The 12698-nt window shown below is 40.7% G+C and overlaps 2 long non-coding RNA genes across 7 annotated transcripts in view; one reads left to right on the top strand and one right to left on the bottom strand.

The window, feature by feature from the left end:
• Window positions 1-12698, bottom strand: part of LOC109549864 (uncharacterized) — a 52378-nt gene that overhangs the window by 22229 nt on the left and 17451 nt on the right. For 2 of the 6 annotated variants that reach the window (XR_012324418.1, XR_012324416.1), the window contains exons 5-6: window positions 8195-8290; window positions 6817-7871 (exon numbers count right to left, since the gene is read on the bottom strand). This is a non-coding gene — a long non-coding RNA (uncharacterized lncRNA). Of the gene's footprint in view, window positions 1-6816; window positions 7872-8194; window positions 8291-8765; window positions 9864-12698 lie in introns of those variants that run through there. The other 4 variants (XR_012324419.1, XR_012324417.1, XR_012324421.1 and 1 more) reach the window with 2 other exon arrangements.
• Window positions 2781-4947, top strand: LOC117314261 (uncharacterized). Its single transcript, XR_004528982.2, has 3 exons — window positions 2781-3030; window positions 3267-3464; window positions 3726-4947. It is a non-coding gene; the product is annotated as an uncharacterized lncRNA (long non-coding RNA).

The following is a 12698-nucleotide window of genomic DNA, read 5'->3' on the forward strand; positions in this document are numbered from 1 at the left end:
CCTTGATCATGTCAAACCCTTGCCCTAAAACTTTCATTAGCTCCTACTACCTACTGAGTTAGGTATAATGTAGATATTGAAAGCCCTTCCATAATCTGATTCCAACCTGCTTTTATCAGCCTGATCTTTCTGGGTTTATTTGTTTGTTTTTGTTATGTTTTGTTTTATTTTGTTTTCCTTTTCATGAACCTTCCTTCCAGGATGCCAGGTATTCACTCTTCTCTGAACATATTAATTATATGAAACATCAATATTATAGGAAAAGGGCATATAGTAGTGTCTAGCATATAGTAGCATTCAACAGATGTTAGTTTTTGGATACTGAACTATTTTTAATTCCCCTCCAACCATTTCATGAAGTTCTCTTTACCTTGAAGTCTCTTTCTACCTTTCTTCATGTCACACGGTAAGATTCAGCTCAGGTGTCATCTGTTCCAGGAAGCCTTTCCTGTGTTCTCAGGCTGGACTGTGGGTGCCCTTGTCTGGGCTTCTGCGGCACCCCCATCTCTCCTGACACTCAGCCTATTAGATCTGTTTATATGTCTGTTTCCTCATTAGAGTATAAATTTCCTGAAGGCCATGGCTGAATTTTTTTAACATATTTATAGCATCAGTACCTAGTACAGTACATGGCACTATATATGCCTAAAAAAAAAAAAGATATATTGAACAAAACTTCACTTCCTCTCTTCGTTAACTGCATTTTTATAGATGTGTGATATGGTTTCTTATATGATACCCTCACTCTACTCCTGAATGGAAGTGGACATTGTTTTTGTCACCAGTGTCCCTTCCTGTTCTTCTGGCAACATGCCTGATTTTCTCTGTGAATTCTCTGCTCTTGGTCTTTGTGATCTGGATGCGGCTTCCCCCAACACCTTGCCCCAGGGTGGAGGACAAGACACAGGCCTAAATCAGCCAGTTATTGTTCCATTTCCTGTGGCCTCACTGGTTTAGGTGAGCCACGTGCTCTAAGCCTTTCCAGTCATAGTAAATCTCAGGACTGTCTTCAGTTACTGGAAGAGGGATTCTTCTCTCTCTCTCTCTTTCTTCCGCACATGGTCATTAGGCGCAGGGCTATTTTCATACCACAAGAGACAAATATATTTGAAAATGAAGGCAATAGTTGGAGAGAACACAACCAGGAGAGAGAGAGAGAGAAACAGAGTCCTGGTGATGGAAAAAGAACTGAATTCAGCCATACTTGGAAAGAAAATTATTGCTTGTCAGTTTGTGTTGGATTTTCTGTCATTTGCAACAAAACCATCTTAACTAATATAATATTTATGGGTATCTAGTACATTGCTCGACACATGAGACTATTCAACAAATGTAGTTAATAGATAAATAAGTTGTTGTGAGGAACAGCAGTTATTTACTTCTACAGGGCAATTTGGCAATATATAGCCTTAAAGAAGATCATCCTTCTGGAGATGGGTGATGGTGATATTTGCACAACAATGTGAATATAATTAATGTCACTGAACTGTATACTTAAAGATAGTTAAAATGGTAAACTTTATGTTATATGTTTTACTACACTAAAAAAATGAATAAGAGAAAGGAAATGATCATCATTAGACCAGAAATAAAGGTTTATAGCCCAGTTAACACATGAAAACATAGTGTCAGGAAAGCTTGCTGCACTCGTATTACTATTAATACTAGTAGTAATTCTCTACTTTTAGAAATGTATCTTAGGGAAATAATTAGGTAAGTATACAAAGTATGTTTATCTGAACATTATTTATAATATCAGTAGGGACTGGCTAATAAAATTATGATATATTCAAATAATGGAATATCATATAGTCATTAAAATAAGGTAGACTTATGTGCCACTTCTTATGAATATATACATCAGAGTGCTATTGGAATTATATTAATATCAAATCATTTCACAAAAATAAGGCAAGACTTTTACACAATTTATGAATTAGAACCAAATGGTTGTAAGGAAGAACATCATTCAGTGGCTGGTAGGAGGTAGAAAAGCTCACTCAGAAAGAACTTACGGTATTTCACTGAATTTCAGATACCATTGGTTGTGAGATGCTTCCTGATTTCAGAGATATCAAAATGTGAAAAACGGGCTTCCCTGGTGGCGCAGTGGTTGAGAGGCCGCCTGCCGATGCAGGGGACGCGGGTTCGTGCCTCGGTCTGGGAGGATCCCACATGCCGCGGAGCGGCTGGGCCCATGAGCCATGGCCGCTGGGCCTGCGCGTCCGGAGCCTGTGCTCCGCAACGGGAGAGGCCACGGCAGTGAGAGGCCCGCGTACCGCAAAAAAAAAAAAAATGTGAAAAACTATACAGCAGAAAATTGTGCATAGAGATAAATGGGATGAAGGGAAATAGGACATGAAAATCATCAGACATAGTAAACTCAAAAGGAAAAGTGTTATAAGGTTTATAGAATAAAACTATTTTATACCTAGTGAAAGGAAGCTTTGAGGAGGGATGTAAGATGGCCACAAAAACATGCACTGAAGGTTGATTTTGTAGCTAATCTAAATTAGGAAGCAAGTAACTCCCTGCTAATTTGAACACTGCATATTAGGTAATAGTGAGTGTTAATTCATTTACATTTGTGAAGTTTCTTTCTCTATTTTTTAAGTGGAGGCCAAGCTTGTAATTTTAGCTTCCCCTTCTGCTTTAGAAGGTGTTTGGCAGCTGAAGACAGATAAAAAAGAACGGGAGCAACAAATTGCTAATACTCAAGGAGAAGGTCAAATGTCTACATTTTTCATGTAAACAGAATATAGGGAACTCAAGACTTCCCCTTAAGAGTGTTCAGGGGCTTCCCTGGTGGCGCAGTGGTTGAGAGTACGCCTGCCTATGCAGGGGGCACGGATTCGTGCCCCGGTCCGGGAAGATCCCACATGCCGCGGAGCGACTGGGCCCGTGAGCCATGGCCGCTGAGCCTGCGCGTCCGGAGCTTGTGCTCCACAACGGGAGAGGCCACAACAGTGAGAGGCCCGCGTAAAACAAACGAAAAAAAAGAGTGTTCAGTATCTCTTCCCAGCCTCACCGGTTAGGAATTTGACCAGCTGTCTATCGGGAAATGGGCTTTTAAAATGTCAAGCATTCTCTCTCTCTCTTTCCCCTCCCCCCGCCTCTGCCCCTCTCTCTCTCTCTCTCTCTCTCTCTCTCTCTCTCTCACACACACACACACACACACACACACACATTCACATTCACAGATTTCAGTGCTTAGCAATACACTATACGTATGCTATTTACTCACATAGCTTGTTCCTTATTTTCAGTTATTTCTGTCCGTGGTAAAGTGGGAAGCATTCGGAAAGGCAAACTGCTCTTAGTTTTACTATGACTCACAATGAGCTCAAGTCAGGTGCCCAGGACCACTGCCACCAGCAACTGCTGCATCCAGAGCATCATCATAAGCACCCTCCATTTGATGTAATTACTGACCACAGACTGAGGGACTTGACCAAAAGCCACAGGTATGGGTCTAGGCAAAATGCTTTGGTAAATAAATTTAACCTCACAGGTAAACAAATTTTCAGATCTAGAAGGAAACCTAAAGAACATGTAAGCCCTGAAATTCTTAACTTTTGTCAAGCAACAAACTTACCTCAGGACTCTTGAAACATCTTGGGATGAGGTCCCAGGGTTGTATATTTTTCAAAAAGCTTCACATGTAATTCTGCTGTACATTAAAGGCTAAGAATCACTGTTCTAATCCCATTCCTCTTATTTTACAGATGGTGACCTGGGGCCCAGAGAGGTGCTGCCTTGCCCAAGATCACACACCTGGTTAAAAGCAGAAACAAGTCTAGAACTCAAAGCTCCTGATTCCTGGCCCAGGGTCTTTATTCTTACACTACCATCCTGCCCCACTGACTGTTTTCCGAATATTTACTATTATTCCTTCCTAATACAATTGAAAATGTATAACCATTGGTTATTTAATGACAAATCATAGAATTGCAAAATCTAGCATTTATGAAAGGAGCCAGTCACAAAAGACCACATATCATATGATTCCGTTTATATGAAATGTCCCGAATAGGCAACACCATAGAGATAGAAGTAGATTAGTAAATTACCAGGAGCTGGGGCAAAGGGTGGAAATGGGTATGGGTTTCTTTTGGGGGGTGATGAAATGTTCTAAAATTAATTGTGGTAATGGTTGCACAACTCTGTGAATATTTAAAAACCACTGAGGGGACTTCCCTGGTGGTGCAGTGGTTAAGAATCCACCTGCCAGTGAAGGGGACATGGGTTTGAGCCCTGGTCTGGGAAGATCCCACATTCCGAGGAGCAACTAAGCCCATGTGCCACAATTACTGAGCCTCCATGCCTAGAGCTGGTGCTCTGCAACAAGAAAAGCTGCCGCAATGAGAAGACCGCGCACCACAACGAAGAGTAGCCCCCGTTCACTGCAACTAAAGAAAGCCCGCGCACACCAATGAGGACCCAACGCAGCCAAAATAAATAAATGAATGTATAAAAAAATAAAAATATATAAAAATAAAAACCATTGAATTGTACACTTTCAAAAGATGAATTGTATGGTATATGAATTATATCCCAATAAGATTGTTTAAAAAAGTCTAGGACTAACTTCTCACTGGACTCTGAAAGATAATTTAAAAGTTTTACTTACTTCATTCTTCAACATATCTCTAAAATAATAGTTTCCAAATGGGTCTTATCCTTAAATGTAGTTTATCCCTACTTAGGCGCATTTCCTAGTGCCCTATACCCCCCAAACAGATTGGCCTTCCCAGAGCTTAGTCTGACATTTAGGAGTTTTGTCCTTCATGCCACCAGACTTTGTGCCTTTGCCAAGACTGTTCCCTCCACTGAGGAGGCCAAATTGTGTTTTCAAGACCTGGCTCATATGTCATCTCTTCAAAGGCCTTTTGTCTCCACCACACTGGAGGTGGTCTGCCTTCCAGGGTATAAGAGGTGACATTTTTTTTTTTTAGAAACAGACTTTATTAAAAATTTTAATTTATTTTTGGCTGTGTTGGGTTTTCGTTGCTGCGCGTGGGCTTTCTCTAGTTGTGGAGAGCGGGGGCTACTCTTTGCTGCGGTGCGTGGGCTTCTCATTGTGGTGGCTTCTCCTGTTGCGGAGCACATGCTCTAGGCATGCGGGCTTCAGCAGTTGCAGCACGCGGGCTCAGTAGTTGCGGCTCGTGGGCTCTAGAGTGCGGACTCAGTAGTTGTGGTGCACGGGCTTAGCTGCTCCACGGCATGTGGAATCTTCCTGGACCAGGGCTCGAACCCATGTCCCCTGCATTGGCAGGCGGATTCCTAACCACTGCACCACCAGGAAAGTTTCTGTTTTTAATGTATTTATTTTTGACTACTACATAAAAAATAAACAAATAAAATAAATAAATCTATTAAAAGAAAAGAAAAAAAAGTCTGTTTCTAAAAAAAAAATGTCACCTCTTATACCCTGGAAGGCAGACCACCTCCAGCGTGGTGGAGACAAAAGGCCCTTAGATGATATATGAGCCAGGCCTTGAACACACAATTTGGCCTCCTCAGTGGAGGGAACAGTCTTGGCAAAGGCACAATACACATGTGGTATACATTTTTGGTGTATTAGTCATGTTTCTCCCAACTAGACTATAAATTTACTTAGGGTAGGAACCATGATTTATAGTTCCTTAAGATCATAAGTTCTGGAATCAAAATATGCTCAAATCCTGGCTCTCCTACTTGCCAGCTGTATGACATTGGGCAAATGGCTAACTCCTCTGTGCCTTAGTTCCTAATATTTAAGACGGACATAGTAAAAGTACCCATCTCATAGGAGTGGCTATAAGGCTAAATAAGGCAGCTCATGTACAATGTTCAGCAGATGGCTGGCACGTTGTAAGAACTCAATAAACATTAGCTATTCCTATTACCCTCCACATTGCTCAGCATATCAGTGAACACTGAGTAGATGCCTAAAAATTAATTGTTGCTGATCTATTAGGTTACATATAAATTTCTTTTAGATGCCTAAAAGAATCAGAAACTCTTGTATTAAGACAAAAAGGGTGTATTTGTACAGACACTAATTATTTTTAAACATTTATCTGGAAAATTTTACTTCCCCATTTTTGAGGAGCATCTCACCATTGCCCCCATATATGCTCTCACCTGGGTCCTGGAGACCAGGTGAGGAAAGCAAGAGGATTATCTCCCTCACTTCATAAGGAAATAGGGAATGAGCATTAGATGACAAGATAAAACTCAGATGCTTGGAGTATTCTGGGTGCCAAGTATCAGCCACCTGCTAAGAATTCATACTAAAGAGTCCATATTTGTGTAGTTTTTTTGTTTTTGATTGTGTGTACCTCAAAGAAATAAACATAAATTACTGTATTGGCCTGTTGGTAGTTGAGGGGACAGTATGTCTAGTAGAGTACAAGACAATAATAAAGGTGAGAAGAAGGTAATGAAAGACCCAAGGCTGAGCTCTAGACACACACTATTATTATATTTTATATTATACCAATTACCATGCATGCCCCTCCCCCCAATATTCTACAAGCTAAATGGCTTCAATCAGCTTATCTGGAAGAGCCAACACCTTAAGTTCCATGTCGTCCCTGGACTGCATCCTGGTAAAATCCTTGGCACTCAGGTGGCTACAGAGAAAAAAATTATTGTTGGAGGGGGAGGGGATATGAGACTGCAGCAGATGATACTACCTAGACAGTTGTGGGATGTGTGTGTGATCCATACCATTAAAAAAGATCATAGAATGTGAATTGCTTTGTAAAAAAATTCTTTGGGGCTATTCCTCTTCTTTTACACTTAAGTGTCACATTTTCCAAATGAAAGATTAAAAAAATAAGAGCTGGTTGAAAATCAGAATTGATTTATTTATTTTAGGATGTGATGATACAAGACAAGGCTAGAAGGCAATTGCACTGAATCACAATCCCATCTGCTGACTGTTCCCTTTGTCCAAAACTTCTGATGGCTGAGGGGCCAGAGCTGTCAGGCAAGGTGGGAATCAAATGCAGATGTGATGGGAGGTCAGGATGCCAGGAGAAGAGTGAGCACACCTGGCTTTCAGCTCAGTTCTGCCACCACTTGGCTCTGCCTCTTTGGACAGGTCACTCCACTTTTCCTCATCAGTAAGATGACCAGTGAGGGACAGGAAAATCATCGCTAAAACTCTTTCCAGCCCTGACATTTTATGATTCTGTTGAGTCTGAGAAAATCTATGCATTATCCTGCATTGTAAATTACTATTTACCTAAAAAGTTGATCTTTCTCTCTCCCCTCCTCCTCCCTCTCCCTTCTCCCCCAAACCTCCCAGCATGCACACACTGTCCCTTTCCCCTTCTGACTTTCACTTCAGAATCTGAAAAATATTCCCAAACCTAAAATTATTGGTTACAACAATGTTTTCCCCTGGATGTGTCTACGAGGCAGTTGCTGAAAGCTTGAATTTAAATTTGTAGTTTCAAAGGAGCAGGAAGGATGATGATACTGAATGCTTGGCCATGTAGAGCTGTCTCAAGGCAGTTTCCCTACACAAGCCGAACAGTAGTTCCACATAAAGCCTATGATTATATTCCTTCTCTATTTCCCTTCAAATGGTTCCTTAGAATTAGGATTGCTCTAAAGTCTCCATAATTATTTTAAATGACTGGGTCTTCCAATACTGTTCTCTAATATAATTTCTGGGTAGGCAGTCAGCATAAAAAAGGACTAGGTCAGCTCTCTCTGTGTCAGTGCTTGGCAGCACAGCTCCTCTGGGATGTGTCTCCTGGCATCCACCCAGCCTAGCTATCAACAATAAAAGCTTCTGTTTGTGCTTCCAGTAAGTCATAAATAAATCTCCTCAATCCCACCTGTTTTCTGAGAAGAGCTTCAACAGTGTCCTTTACCTTGGGTTAAAAAAAAAGAGACATGATTGTTGCTTTAGGAAAATAGGTTTTAAATGTCCACTAAGCAATTGTTGCTTTTCATTGTTCCCTACTCCCAACATTTAGATGTGTAATTTGAGTTGCAGTCCCTCTGGTTGCCAAGTTTCTGAGACTGGACTGCTTTCCCACTTTATGTTAATTGCCTTTTTGAAGCTGCTCAGCCCTAAGCAATCCTCCTGGGTATGAAAAGTGTTAGTTGTGGAAGAAGGGCTCTTCACCTGAGCAGCAGGGAAGGCATACCCTCCAGTAATGCAACCACACAAGGGGCAGAGGCAGTGACCTACCTGGCTACGGCTTCAGGAACCCTAATTATCATCCTCAAAAGGTGAGAGGTCCAGGACTGTTGGCCTCTGGGGGAACACCAGGCACCCAGGCTGGTACTAAAGGAAGAACAAAATAGGGTTCCTGTTTAGCTAAACAAGAAAACAGGCAAACGCAGTTGCAGCCCAAACAGGTTGGATATCTTAAACACTACTCGTCACAAACCTCCTCTGAAACATTAAGCCTCATATTACTGTTCTGAGGTAAACATTAATCTTATTTTCCGGTAAGATGTAGAATGAGGTCAAACACATTGTTTCCTACTGCAGTCAACATTAGAATTAAAGAAATCTGAATCTCTTCTCAAAACTACATAAATGAGTCATTTCAGGTGATTCACCATTGAGTTCATATGAGCAACATGTTTCCTGAAGCATTAAAAATGGAAGCAGGGATTTTTTTCCCCTCTGTCACATTCCATTGGCCATGAAACAAACCCAGAAGAACCAGAAGTGAATGTTACCGAAGAAAGTCTCCTATCTGTACTTTGGTCCTTATGAAGGGAGATAGATTTCTGTGCTTGTGCATACTTCCTTCTTTTGTTATTATCCTTTTTTTTTTTTTCTTTCCCCCGCGCTGTGTGACATGCGGGATTTTAGTTCCCCAGTTCCCGGACCAGGGATTGAACCTGCGCCCTCAGCAGTGAAAGCACAGAGTCTTAATTGCTGGACTGCCAGGGAAGTCCTCCATACTTCCCTCACTTGTAATGCCAAACTCTGCAAGAGAACTTTGCACATGTTCCCACAATTCAGATATGTCCAAGTTTCCCTTTTTATAAAAACACCAGGGGATTAGGCCCCACCCTAATGACCTCACCTTAACTCGATTACCTCCTTAGAGACTCTATCTCTAAATAAGATCACCTTCTGAGGTACTGGAGGTTAGAACTTCAACATATGAATTTTAGGGGGGGATACAGTTCAACCCATTAGACTGTCACAAGTAGGATTCCCAGGGAAGCAGACTCTGAGATGGAATTTAGCACGCACAGTGTTTTTTCTGTTTTTTAATTTTAAATTTATTTTATTGAAGTATAGTTGATTTACAATGTTGTGTTAGTTTCTGCTGTACAGCAAAGTGATTCAGTTATACACACACACACACACACACACACACACACACACACATTCTTTTTCATATTCTTTTCCATTACGCTTTATTACAGGATATTGAATATAGTTCCCCGTACTATATACAGTAGGACCTTGTTTATCCATTCTATATATAATAGTTTGCAACTGCTAACCCCAAACTCCCAGTCCATCCCTCCTCCACTCTTCCTCCCCTTTGACAACCACAATTCTGTTTTCTATGTCTGTGAGTCTGTTTCTGTTTCATGGATAAGTTCATTTGGGTCGTATTTTAGATTCCACATATAAATGATATCATATCGTATTTGTCTTTCTCTGTCTTACTTCACTTAGTATGATAATCTCTAAGTCCATCCATGTTGCTGCAAACGGCATTATTTCATTCTTTTTTTACGGCTGAGTAGTATTCCATTGTATATACATATACCACATCTTTTTTATCCATTCATCTGTCAACGGACATTTAGGTTGCTTCCATGTCTTGACTATTGTAAATAGTGCATGCACAGTGTTTATTGAGGCTTGTCCTTGGGATCAACATCTGGGGAAGTGGGGGAAAGGAAGCAGGCAGGATTAGACAGAGGGATGTCAAGTTGTCATGCAGGCCCCACAGCTGCCTTAGCCAACCCCACAGAGCTCTCTGGAGCAAGAATGGCCCTTCAGAGTTGTACTAAGTTGGGCTGAGATGGTCAGGGCTTTATACTGCCATATCAGTCAGTCATTGGACCTAGCCACCTCAGGAAGTGGCATGACTTTGGGCGAGGCAGTTCTCTATAGCTGAGGCAGTCTCTGAAGCGGCTGACAGCTGAGGGCATCTGCCAACAGCACACCCAGCAGCTGGGGCAACAAGCCCTCAGTAAAGGGAGATCTGGGCAGTGTATCATAGAGCCCACCACACTGGCTACAAAAATGGAATATGGTGTAGGTCTTCTGCAACTTGCTTTTCAAAAATGTTAATGATTATTTTCAAACAATTCCAAAGTAGAGAGAATAGTATAATTAACTGCTCTATACCCATCATCTAGATACTTCAATTATCAAGATTTTGCAACACTTGCTTCATCTATCCCTTTCTCATTTTTGATTTATTACTTTAAAGTTGACTTCATGTCATTTCACCCCTGCATACTTCAATATCCATCTCTAACAAATATGAACATTTTCTTACATAACCTCAATGCCATTTTCATACCTAATAAATTTATAACAATTCCTTGGTCCATTTTTAGATTTCCCTAATTATCTAAAAAAATTCATTTTTATAATCAGCATGTTTCAACTAGAATCCAAATAAGGGGAACACATTATTTTGGTTATGTCTCATTTCTTTTCATCTAAAGCCATTTCTTTTCCCCTTTATCTCCATGCCATTGTCCTGTTGAATAATTAAAAGAATGTGGGCCATTCTTGTTTATTTGCTTCTTAATGGTTCTTTTAACTTGTCCCTCTATCCTCCATGTTTCCTGTAAATCTTAAGCCAGTGCTAATGCTTGCTTAGATCACAGGTAGTGCTGTGTGCTTCATACCGCACCACATCAGAAAGCACACAATTTCTGGTTACTCAACTGTTAGTGACACTAAGACTCATCAGTAGGTTCAGGCTGTGACTATCTGAGCCCTCCATTGTAAAATTCCCCATCAGTCTTTCTTGTAATTGTATCATCCTTTGGTGATCTTTGCCTGAAGCAATGATGTGACAGTGAGTTGCAAGAGTGATTTTCTAATCCTGGACTTTCCCCTACATTTATCAGCTAAAATTATTTTGTAAAGAAGTGCTATTTGGTTGCCTGAAACATAGTTTATATGGAAAAGATAGGATAAAGCTTAATTCTTTACCTTTATATTGCCAATTTTCAGAATATAGCGATGAATGTTTCTCACTTTCTCTCTGTAAAATCTCTTCATGAAATCGTGATTTTAAAAATATGACCAGTGTGTTTCCATCAATTGCAGTAATTGTTCTTTTGAATGCTTATGGTGTCCGATTTTTTACCAAGAAGAGTCTCTTCGTGTTAGCTCCTGTGTCCTTTTGACACAATCCAACTAATTTTTTGAGGACTTACTTGCTTTCTGGAATAACAAGGTATCTCAGGCTCATACTGTACATTTTATTCCCCAGATAAGGAATTAGCCATTTCTCCAAAAAGCTCTGCTTCTTTTTAGTAGGAAATTGTATTTTTTTAAAATAAACTTTTTTGTTATGGAATAGTTTTAGATTACAGAAAAAATTGTAGAGATAGTATAAAGAAAAATCTCATATACACCATACAGTTTCCCCTATTATTAGCATCTTACATTAGTATGATATATTTGTTACAATTAATGAACCAATATTGCTGCATTATTATTAACTGAAGTCCATACATTACTCAGACTTTCTTAGCTTTTACGTAATGTCTCTTTCTGTTCCAGGATCCCATCCATGATACCACATTACATTTAGTCAACATGTCTCCTCAGACTTTTCTTGGCTATGACAGTTTCTCAGACTTTCTTTGTGATGACCTTGACAGTTTTGAGGAGTTATGGTCGGATATTTATAGACTGTGCAACAATTGGGATTTGTCTGATGTTTTTCTCATGATTACCCTGGGACTGTGGGGCTTGAAGAGGAGACCACAGTGGTAAAATGCAGTTCTCATCACATTGTAACAGAGGTTCATGCTATCAACATGACTTATCACCGATGATGTTAACGTTGATCACTAGGCTGAGGTAATGTTTGTCAGGTTTTTCCACTGTAAAGGTACTCCTCTCCTCCCTCTTCATACTGTACTCTTTGGAAGGAAGTTATTATGCACAACCCACACTTAAGGAGTGGTAAGGTATATTCCATCTCCTTAAGGGAGGAGTATCTACATAAATTCTTTGGAATGCTTCTGCATAGGAATTTTGTCTATTCTCCTTCATTCAATTATCAGATATTGATTTTATATCCTGGGTTTTAATCCAATATTACTTTACTTATTTGTGCTCAGATTGCTCCAGCTTTGGCCATTGGGCTCTTTCGGTCCACTCCTGTGTCCCTTTGACATAACCCCATCATTGTGGGGTTTCTTGAGCACTTTATTACTTTCTGGCACTACAAGATGCTCCAGGATCATCTTGTATATTTCTTGCCCTAGTCTTTTTTTTTGGCTGTGTTGGGTCTTCGTTGCTGTGCATGGGCTTTCTCTGGTTGCGGCGAGCGGGGGCTACTCTTCCTTGCGGTGCGCAGGCTTCTCATTGCAGAGGCTTCTCTTGTTGCAGCGGAGCATGGGCTCTAGGTGCGTGGGCTTCAGTAGCTGTGGCACACGGCCTTAGCTGCTCTGCGGCATGTGGGATCTTCCTGGACCAGGGCTTGAACCCGTGTCCCCTGCATTGGCAGGCGGATTCT

This window comes from Tursiops truncatus, chromosome 11 (genome assembly GCF_011762595.2).
Source record: "Tursiops truncatus isolate mTurTru1 chromosome 11, mTurTru1.mat.Y, whole genome shotgun sequence".
NCBI lineage: Eukaryota > Metazoa > Chordata > Mammalia > Artiodactyla > Delphinidae > Tursiops > Tursiops truncatus.